Below are 13254 nucleotides of genomic sequence, written 5' to 3'. Positions count from 1 at the left end.
TGGCTCACAGCAAAATCTCTGACTTTGACTGTGGCAACTGAAAAAATATGGTCCAATAAACTGCTGCTAGCAGCTGCATCCTGTACCCATGCATGCTCTGAAACATGGAGAATTACACAATGTGATCCAGGAGATAGGAAGGACTGCATCAAGAAATAGCCAATCTGATCACTTTCAGAAAACGCTTTGTGCACTTTGCTATGTTGACTTGTAGACTGCAGTCCAGTGTCCACCCATGCCCATTTTGATTGAGAGCTCTTCTGCTACAAAGTCTCCCCAGCTGCCCTGAGGAAGACCTGGACCATGTTCAATACTTGCTTTTTGTTTCAGAGTTTGAAAAATGACAAAGAAAAACAAACATGGAAGATCAGGGGTTTTGAGGGTTTTTTGAATTTTCACAGCCTGGAAGAAATTATTTATGTTATCCAGAAGCTGCAACAGGCTGCCAGCATGGTACTCTGCCAGTCCCCCATTAAGCTCATGGAGTGCCTTGGGTGAGTTCCCCTCTAGCTACTCAGCCACAAAGGGTGCTTGTAAGGATAAAATGGGGGAGGGAGGATTACATGGGCCACCATAAGGTCCTTCCTTCAAGGAACTCTGAACTCCTTGTAGGAAGAGTGGCAAAATGCAATAGATAAGACAAAATATAAACACCATCATACTCCCAAGTGCCCAGTCATCAATTGATTTGCTGAGATCCTTGCCTTGCCCTTATGGAAAGTACCAAAGTGCAGACTGCAGCACCAAAACAAAGTTTAATGAATGCTGTTTAATGCATGTAATGGAACTTTTTTTTTCAAAGCAGCATGACTGATTCACAGAAATCCTAGACTGGTCAGTTTTCTCAGTGCTGTGCACTAATACCTTGATCTGGATAGGCCAAGCTAGCCCAGTCTTGGCTGATTCTGTACTTAATCTCCCCGCTGTGAATCCTGCTGAATTCAGATCTATTTGAACCTGGGTCTTTCTCCCCCCCCTCCTGAAATTGAAGCAGAAAGCCTTCTGCACTTGATTGGGGGAGGTCAGAGCAGGGAAAAGGGAGGAGACCAGTAGTCACAAAGCTGAACTACCTATCCTGAACTGGCATGGGTGGGGGGGTGGGGGGGTGTCGGGTGACTCCAGCCGGCACTAGTACTTTATTTCTTCTCTTTTGACTCCCTAGCCAGCAGCAGGCTCTCAGAGAATGATGCAAATCTCTGCTGAGATAAGTGTGGGCACAGTCACTTTAAAACAGTGGGGGAACCAGGAAGTCTGAACTGTCACCCTGACCGATCAGGGAAGACTGCTTTGCTATGAAGCACGGAGCAGTAAGTTAATTTGCAAAAAGGAGAAATCTACACTTATAATTGTTGTGGTTTTTCAAATATTGAGATTTATATCCACTCCTGGATATTGTGGGGGGAAAGGTAGGGTCAACAATCATGCATGCTGCAGAGGGAAAATTTAAAGCACCCAAAATCAAAATGGAAATCAAATTCAGTGTAGATGGGGGGGGGGATTTATTCGGACTGGGAGTGGATAAAAAGCCCTGTGCAGACTCAACCCTTGTCAGATCTCGGAAGCTAAGCAGAGTCATATTTGTTCTATATTTGGATGGGAGACCACCCAGAAATACCAGGGTCATGATGCAGAGGCAGGCAATGGCAAACCACCTCTGTTAGTCTCTTGCCTTGAAAATCCTGTGTGGTCAACATGGCTGCACGTGATGGTAAAAAAAGAAGCACTTCTATCTTCTTATGATTGAAACTTAATTTATCATAAACTGACAGTCCCGTTGAACTCCTAGTTCTAAGATTTGAATGCGTATGCATATGTGTATGTGCTTTGTCATGGAAAAATAGCAGATGAGAAAGCAATGATATAGGAAAGTTTCATTTGTAGTTCTAGGCACCCTTAAATTGAACTTAATTGACTTTGGAGTAAATGTGCATAAGATCATGGTCTCAGCTTCCATGGCCTCCAAAACCACACTTAAAACTTCTATGAAGTCTACCGTTCTCATACATAGTAAATAGGTGCATGGGACTATCCTTACTGCAAAGTAAATAAAAAGTTCCATCAGTTAAAAGTTTATTTTAAAACAACAAATGTATTCGTGAATCGAACTCCTTTTTGTAATTGTTGTAAGCATGCTTTTTTGTTGAAACAGAAAAAGAGACCCTGTGGTTGTATAAGATGCACTGGGTAAAAACATATCCATATCTTAAACAAACAGCTAATTTTTCTAAAGACATCTGGTTGCAACATTTCTTATCCCAGTCCTTTCAAGCTCCATGCCCAGGCTATAAAAAAGAAAAGAAAAAGAGGCATAGACCTTACTTTGCATGTTGAATCTGCCAGGGAGGTCTTTTCAAAAGAATCAAGTATAGAATAGCACCTCTTCTTCTCCACATATTATTGCATCTGACATCAGCTGCCTCTTCAAAGCAGCATGCCTTCCTATAAACTAATTCTTTACTCCTGCTGTGCAAAGCATGGTAATGTTTTTCAGTGTATGTCTTGGGCTGCTTATAAATTACAAAGCATTTGCACACGTTGTTACTACAGAGTAAAAATGAAGCATCAGAAAAGTGTGGGGTTGCCAATATGACAAAAACAATATCTTAAAGTACAATCCCCCAAGGTTTGGTCTTCTAAAACTTTGCAGATGTTAGATCAACATTTTAATATTCATCTAGATTCCTTGTTCTCCAAAGAGAGCATCAATCTTCTATTGCTACAGAATCCAAGCTGGCTTGCGAGTGAGAAGTATTCTACATACCCAAAGGCTATTCTGCAAGCGGTATGTGTTATGGAGGCCTTCAGCAATATATAATCCCATAAGACAACGATAAAAGTTGGTTAGTATGGAAACAACCTCAGAATGTATTAGCCAGAGCCCTGGATTGTTGCTTTACTAGCATCAGTGAATACTTGCAATAGTTCCCTCTCCCACGCCCTTCTTCTGCTGGAAACAGGGATGTAAAAAAAACGGAACACCACTCCTTAGCGAAATAACGGCAATGAAGTAATTACAATCTCTGTGTCCCTGGAGAAAATAAATAAACGTAGGCTCCCGATATACTGTTCCCTTGAAAACTTTTTATTGTTGTGTTTTGTTTTTTCAGGACACTAGCCTTTTAATTTTGGAGAAAAGTAGTTTGGGAAGTATTTTAGGCTGGATGGTTTACAGCTAGTACCTTAGTTCAAACCGTCTATTCCCTATTTTGTTCCAAACTAAATAACACATTTCTGGAAGATGATTTTAATCTTTGCTGCTGGCTTTCTAAGGGCCAAACAAGGCGTGACAACATCCTAGAGGTTGCCACAAAGACACCATCACCATTAAAAATAAGAAGAGGAAGAAGAAGAGTTGGTTCTTAGATGCCGCTTTTCCCTACCCGAAGGAGGCTCAAAGCGGCTTACAGTCACCTTCCCATTCCTCTCCCCACAACAGACACCCTGTGGGGTGGGTGAGGCTGAGAGAGCACTGATATCACTGCCCGGTCAGAACAGTTTTATCAGTACCATGGTGAGCCCAAGGTCACCCAGCTGGCTGCATGTGGGGGAGTGCAGAATCGAACCTGGCATGCCAGATTAGAAGTCCGGACTCCTAACCACTACACCAAACAAATTTAAGTGATTTTAAATTTCCCATCCTGAGAGGGCCTCTAGTATGGCTGGCTGATGTTTTTTGTTTGCTCCCATGTGTTATCAAGAGCCAAAAAATTGAGCATTTGCAGCATTTTAATTTGACTTGAAAACAGCAATGGGATCCAACGGCTGCCATGAGGACACCATCTAGTTTGGCCCTAAGAACATGCTTTCAGCCATGAATGAGAAACAGAAATAAGATCTATTCTCCTAATTCTAACTGTAATGTCATTTGCTAACTTGGCCTGGAAGCCCAGCTCCTTTCATCCTAATCCTGTACCTCACATATGTCCATAGCACAAGAGCAACAACGGAGACAGAACTGACACCTTCCTTTTAATTGGACAAGTGATGTTTTTGTTGGGCATTGTAACTCTGCATGCAAGAAGATCTGGGAGGAAAAGGGTTAATATAATTTTCTCAATGGGGTGCACTGGCTTTTGGCCCCACCTTCTCATCAGATGCTGAGCTATTAGGTCATTGTATTCTGAGAAGTGGAGTCAAATACATCAATTCCAAAGACACAGACTTAGGAGCTTTCTCTGGGCCGAGGACTCAGAAAATTTAAGGACTTTCTCTCATAATGCTACCTTAGGTTTTGACATTCTATTCCTCTGAGCTTTACGGGTGAAGCAATGATAGGCCTTAAATGTGGAAACATTGCTCTTCATCCAAACAGAACAGACAAAACCTGTGTTTATCAATTTGGGCCAACTTTGCCTCACATTGACTGATTATGCATGGTGGCAGCTGTGCTGGGACACTGCTGATTCTTAGCGGCGGGGTAACATGCCCCACCGTATCCTGTGCACACACAGGGGAAGAAATCCTCCAGTGCATATGGTCCACCCTGGTGTGCACGGTCCATGGAAAAGGAAGAATCCACATTCCCTTGCCATTGGCTATCCAAGGCTTTGATTCGGGCCAGGGCCAGGAGGTGGACAGGCTGATGGCAAAATCGTGCATATGCAGGGATTAGCCCCGGTGCCCTGTTGCCACCAGCCTGGCCTTTCTGCCCTGTGCATAATCGGTCACTGGGAGCATTTCTTTAAAAGGGCCTTCTGAGCTATGGAAGAGACTCTGAAGCCAACACAGCTTCAACAAATTGGGAAGAAAAAAATCCTCGCGGTTGTAGTTAGAGACTCCAAAACCATGACTTTCTCCATTGGTGACCAAAGAGGAACTGAAGGTAGAGGGGGTGCTGCTGTACAGGATCACATGGTCCCTAGGTGGGAACAAGCTTTTAGCTCTAGCATGCAGTGCCCCCTGGAGGCTTTTAGCTTAGTCAAATGCTAGCCCAGTATAACAGAATTTATATTTCCCCCCATATTTATCATTATATCCATCTTCTTCATTGCCTTGTTTGTCCTTCCCTGTGCTGAGTATTAGACTTTTCTATCATTATGCACCTTGATGGCAATACGTAAGAAAACAAACAGCATGTTAGCCATTTCATGGCATCACCCATCATATCAAATCTTGGGTGACAATTAGAGAATTGAGGGGATGGGAATGAAATTGACCACCAAAAACCATCAGCTGGAATCTATACAGCCAGATGCTTGCCTCTTCAGGTCATTTCCACTTGCAAAGCTAGTATGTTGGTAGAGCTAAGGCAAGAACAGAAACTTCAGTTTAGCAAAAATTTCAAAAAACTCCAACATGTACAGATTATATAAATCTGACTGTGAATAGAAACAGAACTAAAGGCACAAATTCAGTTAAATAAATGCTTTGTGTTTGTGTGTCAAGTGTTCAGTCGGTCCATTGCTATCCTCTTAAAAAAGGACAAGCTGGAAATCACAGAATCATAGAGTTGGAAGGGACCTCCAGGGTAATCTATTCCAACCCCTTGCAGAATGGAGTAAAATCCCACTACCTGCCCACCCACAGTGACCCCCAACTCCACGCCCTTCCCCAATAGAACCCCTGACCTGGATGAAATTCACCTCCTGACCCCAGAGTGGCAATTAGCATTTCCTTGGGCATGCAAGAAAGAGCCACAAGAGCCAAGCATGGACACAGTCCTTTCCCCCCAGAAGCTAGGCTATAATCTTCATCTTGAGAAATATCACTTTTGAACAACAACCTTATTAGCAGGCTGCAGGCTGTCAGCAGCTGTCAGTCATGCATGCTTGTTTTACTTCACTTCAAGCTTGCTTGATGTGCTTAGGCTGATCCATTAATCAAGTTTGCTTCAGTTTTGCAAAAAGGCAAGTCTTTATCCTGTGACTCCCCTGCACCCCTAGTGGCTGCAGCATGAACTCCATCAAAAAGAACTGGGTGGTGTCCCACGAAAGCTCATTAAGTGCCATAAATGTTGTTAGGTAATACTGGACTCTTGCTCTTTTCTACTGTATCAAACAGAAAACAATTAGGAAGCCATTCAGCTGAGTGCAGCATGACCCTGGCTTTCAGAGCCCTCTGACTGACTGGGGCCCTCTGAATTTTGTCTTCCAACCCTCTCTTGGTGGCCCACGGTATTCGGACAGGAAGTCTCTGCAGAGGAAACTACTTCCACTTCTCACTTACTTTGAAAGCCTCTTACTGGGGTCACCATAAGGTGGTGACAACTTGATGGTATTTACATATAGCCTAACATCTGGATCTCAACCAGCATTGTGACGAAGCATTAACTTTCTGAGGCATGTCAAGGCATGATGGAGTCTTGTAAAAATCATAACACGACAATTCTACCAGAGAAGTTAGCTTTACTCTAGAGAAACCTGCTCTCTTGAATGGCAGCTGGGCAACAAAAAACAGGCAGCTAACTTTGTAAACTATAAATGGGAGTATTTCAAGCATAAGCTGGGTAAACATCTACCACCGTGATAGTTTATGCTTAGTGAATCTGGCCAGTGTATTGGAGGTCTCCTCTAGTCTAAATACATGCCAGCAGCCCAGCAGGATGTGCAAGAACCTTGACCCATTATATTCTGACCAGTGAGGCCATGGAGGAAATCTGCTATTATTAAGGGAACATGGCCCTGTTGCTATATGCTAACACTAGAAAAATATTGTATAATTAAAATACTGCATCTCACAGGAGGGAGGTGGCATGTTATAACTGGACCTCGACTGGTCTCAGAAGCTGAACAGGGTTGGAAGGGAGACCACCAAGGAAGACGTGGCAGAGAAAGAGAAAGGCACACCGCCTCTGCTGCTCTCCTGCCTTGAAAGCCCCTTGCCATACGTTGGCTGCAACTTGATGGTGCATCACACACTCACAACACATCTCACAAGCATCATTTCAAAAAAGAAACAGGAAAGCCATAGTGGAAAATGCCCTCTAGGTCTGTAACTAGATAAACATTTAAATTATGCAATACATGGGGGGAATGATGAGAAAACATTCCTTCTCAGTGTTTGCCCTAGAAATCAAACAAAAAGGAACAGGATCTAATGTTGACTATAGTGTTGAAATACATATGTGTGTAATGTACACATATACACAAACGTTTGGTCATAAAATATACAGCCAAGGCTTTCTCTGTGTGCTTGTTCGCTTGTAATAATATACAGTACTGAGAAGATATTCCGGCAGATTTTGGATGCATGTTTCAATGTATGTTTTATTTCAGTGTCTCCTGATGAAAACACAACTTAGAACATGTGTTCATTGTTAACGAGCATTCAAATTCAGTTTACAAGCAAATGTTAATGGCACTCATAGCCAGCTTTTGGAGACAAATCCTGACTCCGTTTTCAACTAAAGGATATGGTTGGTATAGTTGGTCTGTCTTATGCATAATGGCAAGGGCACCTCCACATCTCCAAGCAGCCATAAGTTGTGTGATTGCAGCAGCTGCAGAACCATGTGCATATTTCTGTTCACTGGAGGTCCAACCCAGCTCTATGGAGCAAGGGGGCCAACAGGCTGCCCCCTACAATGCTGCAGCTCTCATATTGATAAGCAAGATGGTTCACATGAAGAAAATCACCCTTAACTGAGTTACCTGTACACCGAGCTCCAGAATGGATGTTCCATAAGGAACAGCAATTGGGATAATTTGTATCAAAAGTCTGCAAATACTCTCACATATTATTCACAAGGGATGTTCGCATGGAAAGTAACTGATCCAATTTGTGTCAGAAGGGTCAAGCTTTTGACACAAATGGGAAGATTTGGGCTTGAGCTTGTTTCTCCTCTTTTGTTGTTTGCTTTGTAACTGATCTAACCTTTTTTAAAAAATGGCTCATTATTATCAATACTAATAATGATCCCAATACTATTGCTCAATAATAAATAATCACAGGCTGGGCTGCAGACTGAGGGTGCTACGCTTCCTCTTCCCTCCAGATGCCGGACAGTCCCTGCCATCTTCTTTCAAGGATACGCACACACTAAAATCAGTCACAGAGAGAGAGAGAGAGAGAGAGAGAGAGAGAGAGAGAGAGAGAGTGTACAGCATGATTCCATTCAGGAAAAACAGAACAAAACCTTTGCCCGGAATTGCAGGACTGTAGTTCCACCCTTAAGGAAAGGGAGAGACCGAAACCAGACACTGATGTCACAAGCAGGCAGAGGGGTTGGGCAATAGATCTGCAAACTGTGCCTTTCTTGGATCTCTTTTTAATTTTATTTATTTATTTATTTGATTTTTTAACCGCTGCTCGCAGCAAACTGGCTCCCAGCGGGTTACAACAGTAAACCCCCCACAGTAAAACCCCACTTGCATGATGGCGCAGAGCGGGTATGCTGTGATGCCTGACTAGGGATGTCAGTCTCCAGCTGGGATGGGGATTATAGCTCATTGCCAGACTACAGAGATCAGGTTTCCAGGAGAAAATGGATGGTGGAGGTTGGACTCCAAGGCATTGTACTCCAGTGAGGTCCCTGTCCTCCCCAGTCTTCATCCCCTAATCTTCTATGTCTGGCAACCCTACCCCCCTTTATCTCCCACAGGTGGCCAAAGGGGACCCAGCCACTCTATGCCTGATAGACAATGTGCTACCATGCTACATGTTTTCTTGGTTTTATTTGCTCCCCTTCTGGCGACTGTGCCTATAAAGCAGGGATAGGTTCTTCTATCTGCTTGGAATTTGAAAGGGAAGGGTTTTGGCGTGAGAGGTATATTCCCAGAGAATCCCATCCCACTTGCATTGTAGGATCTGGGTGGAGATGGAAGCTACAGCTAGAATTACATTCCCCATTGAAATAGATGGGGGGGGGATGGAATCATTAAATCAAACCTCTCTAATATAGCATTTTACTGAACCAGAAACCAGTGGTCCCCAACCTTTTTATCACCAGGAACCAGTCAACGCTTGACAATTTTACTGAGGCCCCGGGGGGGGGGGTAGTCTTTTGCTGAGGGCCTCTGCTGCCACCTGAGCCCCTGCTCCACTTGCTTTCTCACCGGCGCCCCTGACTTCCCATTGCCCAATGGAGGGCACTGCCAGCAGCAGCTGCTCAATGCCACGCCGAGGGGGAGCGCCATCCATGGCCGCCGCTGGAGAGCACCAAAGGTGAGCTAGCGGCAGAGTGGCAGGGCAGCCCCCGAGGCAGCAGCCTGGGAGGAGGATGAGGAGGAGCTGCGGGCCAGTACCAACTGATCTATGGACGGGGACCGGTCCCCGGACCGGGGCTTAGGAACCACTGCCCTAAACCAAGTGGATTAAAAAAAGAAAATACACTGAAAACAATGGTCTTTTCCAGCACTACCTACCACCCAATACTACTTTAAAGAGCAGCATTTTGTGAGTTGTGGGGGATATGCCAGCTTCTACCGTTGAGGGGGAGGGAACTGCAGAGCCCTTGTCAAAGGGTGTTAGGAGGGTGTCGTGGACCAGTCAAGTGATGAAGAGGAATCCTCAGGGGCAACCAGCAGACCTGATCTGAACCAATAGCCAGAAACAGAGATACCCTCTGGAGGAGGCAGCCAGACATGGATCCACAATGGCCTTACAGCCCCTCAGCCCTGAGTGGGCAACAGAGAGTCATCTGCTGGCCAGTTCACCTCCTCTATCACCGGAGCCTCAGGAACAACATAGGAGAAAAATAAGAGAGGAGCTGCAGGACCAGTGCCAGATTGACTGTTCAGCACCGGCTCTCTGTCAGCAATGAGGATAAGTGGTTGCAGGAGCAGGCTTGAGATGGCTGGCAGGAGCTGAACATGTTGTTAAGAGCAGCCAGCAAGGAACTGGCAGCATGGAAGTAACATTCATTAGTTACTGTATAGTGAATTGATTCTCCCATCTTGGACTTCAGCCTGTGTTTTGGATTTCCCCTTTGGATTTCCCCTTGATGCCGTGAGTTTGGACTAACTGGTATCTGGACTTTGGACTGGCCTCTTGACAAACTCTGACGGCTAGTGACTCCCTTTGACTACACGCTGTGTCTGTAGCAGGTCAGCGGTGGTGACGGAGACACTGGGCCCTGGCTGCGGTGCCATGTAGGCATTCGGCTACTGAATGGCATTTCTAATTAACCTTTATCCAAAGTTAAGACGTTTAAATATCTTATAAACGGAGCCTCAAGGAGAAGCAGAGATAATAGCTATCAGGTTAACCTCACAAGGTTTTGCAGACCAAAGGGCAAGCATTCATGCTGTAGCTAATGCTGGGACTTCACAAGGCTTTGCTTTTCTCTCCCATTCACTGAATATTCATAGAACTGTTGCTATGTTTTAGTCAAACCCGGATAGGAATTCCCAATGGATTGAGAAAACATACTGCCAGAGTCGTAAAGGACCTAGTTATTGGGCGCCTTTTCTACTACTGTAAAATGTTCCAGAATACAGAAATGTATGCGTGCCTGAGAAAAGGGGGGAATGGAAAGTCTATGGATCAGATGAAATTGTCCATTTAGTAGGTTATTTCCCTCAGTTTACAAGAGGGGAACAGAGGCTAAACAATATTGATTTGGCTGTTGTTTCCCACTGAGTTTATGGCTGAGTTAGAATAATGTAGATATTCTGAAGCCATTGGCACACCGTAGTCCACTGTGGCTGCCGACTCTGGGTTGGGGAATTCCTAGAGATCTCGGAATGGTGCCTGAGGAGGATGGAGTGTGGGGAAGGGAGGAAGCGAAGCCTCTAATAGGTCCATAATAATGTCCAATAGCAGGTGAGATCCTGTGTCTCAGTGAACCCTAGCTAACAGGCCCCGATTCCTCTTTCTGGCTCCAAGCTCACAAGTCTCTATTAGTCCACATACACAACAAAAACCTTCCAAACAAATTACACACTCCGATTTGGAAATATCATGATGACTGCAGAAAATCAAGAGGCATACTACAGCACACTGATAAAAGTTACTGTAGAAATTGCACTGCCTCCTCCACAAAATCTCACATAAAACATTCCTCTTTGTGTTCCTGGGGCAACTTCAGCATTTCCCTCTCTCAATATCCTTTACCCTATGTATTTATTGTTCTGTTTTATTTGTGAAATTTATATCCTCTCTTTCTATTTGTATGCTCAGGAGGCCATTAAAAGCATACAGGAGTTATACTAACTAGACAGAAAACAGATCATTCTCCCTCCTGCTTTGAGAAAGCAGGGGTAACCAATGGGGGCAATGATTGGATTTCCCCCTGCAACTCACTGTTGGTATTCCCTGGCAAATGCTAAAGAGCTCTGGGTTCCTACCTCTCCAACTGGCAATAAAGGTTAATATTATGGCTAGTTGAGAGCCCCTCTCTACACTATTGATTGGTATATAGATTGGTTACCATTCTGATTGCATTTCATCCAGTTAGGATTGAATTTAGGGTTACCTGCTCTGGGCTGAAAATACCTGGGATTTGGGGGTGGAGCTTGGAAATGGGGGGGGTGGAGAGGAGAAGGACCTCAGCAGGGTATAATGCCATAGAGTACCCATTTTGTTCAGGAGAACTGAACTTGGTCATCTGGAGATCAGTTGGAAGATCTCCAGGTGCCACCTGGAGGTTGGTAACCCTAATGGAACTGTACCAAGTAGCCCTATGATTGTACAAGTCTGCAGAGTGATTTCAACAGGCTCCCCTGTTCTTGCCGCTATGTATGCATCATTCATTTAATTGTACAAATTATGAGAATCACCTGGGAGACATTGAGATTGTTCTGGGACTGTTGCAGATGGATTGCTTGGGGCCAGTGATGTCCTTCAGATTTGTATCTCATTGATTGCTGGAGGGAGATAAAAAATGAACTTGGCAGAGCTGAGCACCAGGATGGAAATTCCAGGGAATTATACTACTAAATCCTACTTGTATTTCCGCTTTCTCAAAGTTTGAAACCCACAAAAATGTCACATCACAACCAGCTCTGGGGCTTGTTAGTTTGGCTTGCTGCTCTTCTAATAAGCAAAGAATGGGAATACCATATATTAAATTTAGTTTCTTTGTTTTGAAAAGTGTGTGTTCTGTTATTTCGATCCTGCCTACCTGTAGATATTTGACATTATCTAGAAGGCAGCCACCGCTAGACCATCACAACTGGCTATAAAAAATTCTGATTCCTTTGGTCTTTGAGAAATCATCTCCATAGTCAAATGTCCAAGTGACAGAACCTGAAGTTGGCTTCTCCCTGACCCATTATGCACGGGGGTTTTAGCGCACATTCGGGGTGGAATGGCGGCGACTAAAATCACGGATAACGCACGGAGCCGGCTGCAACCGGCTGCAGCTTCGGTGCATGCCACCGAAAAAGCCGCGTCAGTGAAACGCGGAAGAAAGCGCAGCTTCCGGGTAACCGTGGCGCAACCAGAAGCGGCGCCCGGATCGCCGCGTGCATAATCGGTTACTCTGGGTTTTGCCGCCGTCGCGCCCCGCCCCGTGCATAACCGGTGTGCGTCGCGTCTTCCCCCTCCGCGTTTTCCATGTGACCCGAAATCGCCGTTTCGGCGGCCGTGCATAATGGGCCCCTGTGACACATTCTAGTTGCTGTTGGTTAATCCTTCTCCTCCCCTTTCCCCCTCAAGTGTCATAACAAACACCTTGGACTTGGAGCAGATATGTTGCCTCCCTTTGCTTCTCCATCTGTCTCTTGTGCGACATCCTTCTCCTTCTTTGCCATGGCATTCAGTGATGCCAGAAACAGATCAAGCACATGATGGCTTCCACTGAAGCCAGTGAAAAGGTGGAAGAAATACATTCAAAGGCCAGAGAAGAATTCAACATTGGGAAACACCACCTTGTTCAAACAAAGAGGCTGAAGATCATGGACTACTGTGAGAAAATTGAACAGCAGAAGAAAATTTAGATGTCCAACCTGATGAATCAGGTACAGCTGAAGTTTCTCAAAGCAAGCGAGGATTTGATTACAGATTTGCTTGAGTGAAGTTAAATTTGTGAAGGATATTGCCAGGTACCAAACACTGTTGGCTGGGCTGGTTCTACAGGGACTTTTATAATTTAATTGAACCTAGAATGACTGTTGCTGAAAGTAGGATCTTACCTTCACAAAAAATGAGGTCCAGAAGACCATCTGTTGCTAGCAAAAATATGTTGACCAGGATATGTTCCTGCTGGTAGTCATAGTGGGGGAAATCTAAATTAAGCCTATACAATCAAAGTTTTCAATACTGTGAAAACATGGCTGGACCTGACTACCCAGCAGATGATGCCAGGTATTCAAATAGTGCTCTTTGGTGCCAACAACAACATGAAATTCATGGTCTAAGTGCTATGAGGCAGAG

General features: G+C 44.6%; 1 pseudogene; it reads left to right on the top strand.

Moving 5' to 3' along the window:
• Positions 1-4701: 4701 nt before the first annotated feature.
• Positions 4702-13238, top strand: LOC143831157 (V-type proton ATPase subunit E 1-like; annotated as a pseudogene).
• The last annotated feature ends 16 nt before the right edge of the window (positions 13239-13254 follow it).

Source organism: Paroedura picta, chromosome 3, assembly GCF_049243985.1.
Source record: "Paroedura picta isolate Pp20150507F chromosome 3, Ppicta_v3.0, whole genome shotgun sequence".
NCBI classification, from domain to species: domain Eukaryota; kingdom Metazoa; phylum Chordata; class Lepidosauria; order Squamata; family Gekkonidae; genus Paroedura; species Paroedura picta.
This window is presented reverse-complemented; position numbering and strand designations above follow the sequence as displayed.